Here is a 6000-nt window from a genome sequence, read left to right as displayed (position 1 = left end):
TTCATTTTGCTTGCACAACAACTGTATGGCATAGGACATATTGAGGGAGAAACTCATTGCAGACCTCCTATACCATTCCCAATCCCTCTCCAATGCCAGAGATACAGCTTAATGATGTAACATTAGAAAATGTTGTTTATTTCTGCTACCTTGGCAGCCATCTCTCCACAAAAGTCAACATTGGCACTGAAATACAACACCGCCTGAGCTCTGCAAGTGCAGCTTTTTCCAAATGAAGCACAGAGAATTTGAGGACCGGGACATTTGTAGGGATACCAAGGTGCTTGTTTATAAAGCTATTGTCCTCCCAACCCTGCTATATGCCTGTGAGACGTGGACTGTCTACAGACGTCAACCCCTGGAACGATTCCATCAGTGCTGCCTCCGGAAAATCCTGCAAATCTCTTGGGAAGACAAGCGGACAAATGTCAGTGTGCTGGAAGAAGCAAAGACCACCAGCACTGAAGCAATGGTCCTCCGCCATCAACTCTGCTGGACCGGCCACGTTGTCCAGATGCCTGACCACCGTCTCCCAAAGCAGTTGCTCTACTCTGAACTCAAGAACAGAAAAACGGAATGTTGGTGGGCAGGAAAAGAGATTGAAAGATGGGCTCAAAACCAACCTTAAAAACTCTGGCATAGACACCAAGAACTGGGAAGCCCTGTCTTGAGCGCTCCTGCTGGAGGTCAGCTGTGACCAGCAGTGCTGTAGAATTTGAAGAGGCATGAATGGAGGGCGAAAGAGAGAAACATGCCAAGAGGAAGGCATATCAAGCCAACCCTGACCAGGACCTCCTTCCACCTGGGAACCAATGCCCTCACTGCGGGAGAAGATGCAGATCAAGAATGGGGTTCCACAGTCACCTACGGACCCACCGCCAGTACACTGATCCTGGAAGACTATCCTACTTGGACAACGAGGGATCGCCTAAGTAAGTAAGTAAGTAAGTAAGTAAGTAAGTAAGTAAATAAGACCCTGGTCCTCAGGGTTTCTCCTTGGAGAAACAGAAGTTTCTCCTTGGAGGAAGAAAAGTCTTCTCATTTACCCAAAGAGTGTTCAGATATTTAATGTCCTTCATGTTTCTTTCATGATCACTAAACCCGTATTTTAGCAACGCACTGCGAAGCCACATTCAAATTCCCTCTCGTTCCCAGCAAATGACTGCAAAGCATGTTGCTATTAAATAAAGTGGCCGGAGTAGCCCTTCCACAACATGTAAATGATGGCAGGGAACAACAGATGGCTTTGTATGCCAGGGTGGAAGGCGGCATCTGTTCCCTGTAAAAAATGCTAATGGAGAACTAATTAGGCATTCAAGACGAGTCCTTCCCGGTGCCTTTGGGACAATGGCCATGTTTATGAGAACCCTGGAAGAAAGGGAAGAATAAAATAAGATTCAAACAACAACAAGCTCTAATGAGGATGTTGGAAAGAATCAACGATCATCCCTGAATTCTGGCCAAATGAAGCCAAAAGCTTGAGACGAATCATTTGAAAGCTGTCCAGTCTTCCCACAACACAAAGGAGGTGTCTTCTATAGAGGGACGGTGAGGGAGTGCCCCGGCTTGCCTTTGAGTCATTTTTGGACCCCAAAACATAAACATATCATGGGTTTTCTTGCCAAGGCTTGTTCAGAAGGGTTTGCCATTGTTTCTCTCCGAGGCTGAGAGAGTGTGACTTCCCCAAGCATCCAAGTCAGAGCAGATTTGAGCAATTTTACCCACAAATTACTGTGCAATTTTTTCACAGTGGGCTGCTGGGTGGTTTATGTATTCCTCTTTGGGGGCAGAACATGCAAAACCCTTAACCCAGCATTTCTCAACCTGGGGGTCAGGACCCCTGGGGGGGTTGTGGGGGGGCGTCAGAGGGGTCACCAAAGACCATTGATGCAGAGCATCCCCCCCCCCCCAAGCATTTGTAGTTCGCCAAGGGCCAGACAATGGATTCTGCCGCTTCCTGACCCAGCACACATAACTGGGTTCCTGTTTCCTCTCTGTGAATTCTCTGGCTTGTGCACTGGACCCTGGCCCAAAGATCAGGGAAATGTAGTTCTCCAAAGGACATTGCCCCACTCTCCACCATTTGCGGACTCTTTGCGGATCTTTCTGCCTTCTCTGATTGACTTGGTGCCCTAGCGCCACGGACTTCTTCTATGAACTCCAAACCAGCCGCTTGAGAAGCATGGCCCCCGCCTGTGGGTGCATGCCTTCGTGCAAAGAATAATACTTCAGGGACTCTGATGATTGCCTTTATTAAATTGCTGTGGGTTTTCTAATAAACTTCACTGGGATGGGGACCTTTCCTATGAAATCTATGAATTATGAAAGACTGTAAAGAATATATGTATGAAGTGTGTGTAATATGGAATGTAATGAAATGAGGTGCACCCTCACCCCTTTTCCTTGCCTTTCCCCTCTTGAACTTTGCCCTACAAAAAGAGTATGTGACCGGGGGATTACAGTTTAAGGAATCCAATTTCCTTGGAAGAAACTCCATTCATATTGACATTGCATGGATAAATAATGGCAAATCCATGGCTTTTGTTTTTCAGAGTCAGACAAACAAAAGTCAGAGATTTTGTCAGCCAAAGCCCGGAAAACAGACTGATTGCATCAATTATGGTGTTTGTGCATGCTCCCTTGTGACAAAGGCCCCCTTTGCCCCAAGGTTGAAGATCCAGACACCACCCATAGTCACCCTTTTGGCCTATACACATCCTTTTATCGGGACCCAGGAAATCCCTTGTCCCCCCCATCCGCCTCCCTGCCGTGAAGAGACAAAAGGTGTTCCATCAGCTGGCAGACTCCTCCCAGGCATTCCGCCCCTCTGCGCTGTCAAACTAGAGCCCGCCTCCTGGCCGCTGATTGGACAATCTCTGGAGGCGCTCCGAGGGCTCTGATTGGCCCTCTGGAGGCAACAGCGGCCGGCGATTGGAGGGAGGGTGGGACCAGCGGCCAAGCCTCCTCCCAGCTGTTCCGGAGCCGGCCAATCAGGACAAGGGAAACTGACAGGAGGCGGGCGGGAGATTCAAACCAGGATTTCTTTGTTCTGACTGTATAAATATGCCTGAAAATCACTGTACTGTATGCTTACTTGAGGATTCATCCCTGTAACGCATCCTTTTCAGCTGAATCGCAAAATAAACGCTTCGGTCGCAGATCTCCTCTTCAGCCTTGGTGAGATTGATTTTCAACGTTTTTGCGTCTTTTTGAATTGGCCTCCGCTGGTCGCTTGCCAAGGTCAGAACCCCATTTGCGGTTCTTTGGGTCTCCCCTCGCTGGGAGAACCCCCCAAAAGAGCTCGATATCATTTGGCTTGACCACGAAGGGACTGCTGCTTGAGGTTCCAGACTAAATTATAGCCTAAATTCTCAAGCAGGCGCCTTGGTCTGATTCTTTGGGCCAGCAGCGAAGGAGGAACGGCTTGGGAAAAGAGGCGCCTCTCCCAATTCGGACTTTCATTTGACCAGCTAACCAAAACTACAAATTCTCCCGCAGCCACTTCCTCCCAAGCTCTGACCTAGGGTTTCAGCACAAAGGAGCGCCAGGGAAGCCTTGATCTAAGGACTTCCAGGAAGAGGAGCGACCGACGCGGAAAGGGGGGAAGAAAACGTCCGGACGGGTAAGAAGCCAACCGCGGGCTGCCTTGGCTGCCAGGTGGGAGGGGATTCTAGGCTTTCTGAACCAGCTTCGGAGTCGGCCCACTGGGGAGGGATTCTCTAGGTCTCGGTAACAAATTCCTGGCGGGAGGTAGCGAACATCCACGTTTGAGGTCCAGAATAGCAACTCAGCTCGCTTTTGCGGCCTTGGCTGGAGCTACGTGGGAAAGGGAGCCCTCCCCTTTTGGACTGCCTAGCTGCCAAGGGCTGATCGCCCCGAGCTCTCCTGCTAGGGACCTTTCAGGATCTAGCCTGCCTTGCGGTTGGGGGGGGGCTACCCTGATTAGCCACTGGACTGTGGGGCTACCAGATTGAGAGATGGGCGCATGTTATTCTGGGATCAAACGTCCTGCTTCATCAGAAACATCTTTTGGGAAGATACTGGCGGAATGGGGCAGGGTTGCGTCGCCGACGCAGGCCAGTAGGGTAAAAAATCACATGGAGAGGTGGCCCTCCGGGCCCTCAGCAGGTGGAGTTTCGTGGCCCCTCATGGCAGTCGGATCGCTGTGAGGGGGCCAAGAGGACCGAAACCGCCTTTGCCTCATGCTTTTTTACCATGTGCCGGTGGGAGGCGGAAGGGGGGTAGCTGCGACCAACTCCGACCATGCAAGGGGAAGGTTACAGAGCCCCAACCCCCAGGAAACCCCCTCCAGACCCCTTCACCCTCTCCCTTTGGAAGAAATTGCTTGTTCCCCTACCATCCCATTCCCATTTCCCTTTACCCAATCTCCCTGACTCCCTCCTTCCCTTCCCAACCCCTCCATTTCCCTATTCCCTATTTATGATATGTCTGCATTTATATGCCCCTCTGTTTGTTTGTTTTTTCTCTGCTCCTTGAGGAAATGATCAGGGAAATTCTTTGCTCTCCTCCTCTCCTGCTTTCTCCTGTGCCACCTTTTTCCTTCCTTCAGATGGAAAAGGGAGGCATTGCTCATTCCCTCCTTCACCAAGCCACTACATCCCTTTCTTTCAAAAGCTGAATCTTCAGTGCCTGTTTATTTATAATAAACAGTGTCTCCCCTCACCAGGAGAGACCCTGCCACTGATGTGACTCAGCTGCCCAGCAAAAAGGCTCTCTCTCGCCTGGTTTCCCTGACCCAAGAGCTCTCTTTTCCTCCCCTTCTCTTCTGTGCAACTACAAAACCCATTTTTCAGGGGCAGTCACCAATGTCCCTGCCTTATCCTTTGTTCCCTCTTTACTCCCCAACTTCCCTTTTTTTCCTCCCAAAACCCCTCCTCCCTTTCTCCTCTTGCAAAGGGAGGTGTAAGAGGGGACCTTTTCTGTTCCTGTTTCCTCTTGCCAAATAAAGTTTTCTGGGTCTCTTTTTCTCTCTCTCTCCCTCTCTCTCTCCCCCCCTGCCCTTTTTCCCCTTTTCTCTCTAAGGCTCTGAAACCCATCCTCTCTCTCTCTCTCTCTCTCTTCCCTCCCCTCCCATCTTCTAAGAAGCCAGCATTCTGTGAATTTTTTTTCCTCTATCCCAGAGAAATCCTGCTGCTCCCTCTTACCTCCTTCTCCAAAAAAACCTAAGGAAGGGATGTTCCAGAAGCAGTCCCTCCTGACATTTCACCCACATCTATGGTTAAATCTCTCTCTCTCACACACGCAGTCCCTCTGATGCTCTTTTCCTTCCTGGCCCTTCCTCCCTCCCCTTTCCCTGAGCGCATGTATGTGTATGTCTAAATTATCCCATTAACTGCCTTAAATATGAAGGGGGCGTCGAGGTCCAGGGGTCCCCTCTGCGCAGTGAAGAGCAACTGGTCGAACTGTGGGGCCCATAATCCACTCCTGCCGCTGAGGACAACTACCTGGGTGCGGTGAACAATGGGAGGTCTGTGGACTTTCCTGTGTGGAACCCAGAAGGCATGGGAGGATCACACAGAGAGCAGGACCAGACCCCATGCCGCCCAGAAGAGACAGCCCCCCCCCCCCTAGAGGCTGATCTGAGCCCCCACGGGGGAATGCCATCGCAGGAGGAGCAACCAGGATCCCACAGCAACTGCCATGAAGGAAGGAGGCCCTGCCCGTTCCAGAGGCTGTGCAGAGGAGTGACCCAAAAGGAGACCACTGACGCCCCCACTAGGTATGAAAGTTTTCTTTCCCTTTTTGTTTCCCCACTAACTACCCTTGGGCTGGGAAAGGGGGGGTGGGTGGGAGGGGGCTGTAAACCTTCTTTCTGACTGTCCTAGACTCTACCCCTGAGTCTCTGTGATGATGGAGAGCCGGACCTGTCTGCGGTCACCAGGAGGCGCCACGCCAGAAGGAGTAGCCAGACTGTGCCCCATCTTCTCCCTCCCCCAAGCGCCAAGGGAGGAGCCAGCGCCCCCAGGAGGCCTGAGGACC

This window comes from Anolis sagrei, chromosome 9 (genome assembly GCF_037176765.1).
Source record: "Anolis sagrei isolate rAnoSag1 chromosome 9, rAnoSag1.mat, whole genome shotgun sequence".
Taxonomy (NCBI): Eukaryota; Metazoa; Chordata; class Lepidosauria; order Squamata; family Dactyloidae; genus Anolis; species Anolis sagrei.
This window is presented reverse-complemented; position numbering follows the sequence as displayed.